Raw genomic sequence first — 1,101 nt, forward strand, 5'->3', positions numbered from 1 at the left:
GTGATTACGTCAGACGAGTCTACGCAACGTGTGATTACATCAGGCGAGGCTACGCAACATGTGATTACGTCAGATGAGGCTACCCAACGCGTGATTACGTCAGACGTTGGCGACAAGCTTTACGGTAGTAAACAGGAAGTGAAACTTGCTAACTAGCAGAGGCTAATCATTTCTGAACAATGGAGCGATTTAACGGCTTAACGGCTAATTTAACGTTTCTTTTGTGAATTAAAGAGAGAAATGTTCTCGTCTCTTCTTCAGTCCACACATACCTGTTGTTGTTCGCACCCATGTTTTCGCATGTTTATGATAAAATCCGGGACGAGGCAGGAAAGCGGAAACAGCTGAACGTCACGTGAGGTAAATATGCGCTACGTCAGAATTTATTCRGCAAACGTGTTTCCATCTCCCGTTTTGTGCATTAACTACTTTGCGAATCATCCAAAAACCACCTCAAGTGAGCGTAAAAACTTTTTAGCGAATTGAAGATTTTTTTTCGAATTTTGTTGTTTCCATTCAACTTTCTTTCGCATTTTTAATGCGACACTTCTAAATGCGCATCAAAAAGCTTTGATGGAAACACTGTTAGTGATTTTATATTTGTTTTAGAAGAAGAAAGAGAACAGGAGCTTATCTGACCAATAGTTGTTGTGATTTAAGAACCCCACAGGGTATCTGATGATGGATGCAGCATGAGTGGAGGGTTGGAATAACAGCAGGTAAGATAGTGACTACATTTGCATACCTCACACATTARAAATAAGCATTAAAGAAGGTATTAACATAACAAAACTAAACCTCAGCTGTAAAAAGCTTCTGTTTTATTGTGGACTGATAATAAAAACTTCCTGCGGCGCTCTTCTCCCTCTCTGACCTCGGTTTCCCTGCTCCTCACCGAGCTGTAGGCAGAGAGGGATAATACTGACAGAGGCACAGAAAAATATTTTCCATCTTCGGTTGAGGTGTCGTAGTTTGGCTGACCTCTCCGTGCTCCGGAGCCGAGGGAGGCAGAAACACGGAGCCACGGTTACGCTTCAGGAGAGACTGCACRCTGGCTTCAAACTGCACAGAATTAGTTTCAGAGCAGAAGTTTGGTTCACA

This window comes from Austrofundulus limnaeus, unplaced genomic scaffold (genome assembly GCF_001266775.1).
Source record: "Austrofundulus limnaeus strain Quisiro unplaced genomic scaffold, Austrofundulus_limnaeus-1.0 Scaffold734, whole genome shotgun sequence".
NCBI lineage: Eukaryota > Metazoa > Chordata > Actinopteri > Cyprinodontiformes > Rivulidae > Austrofundulus > Austrofundulus limnaeus.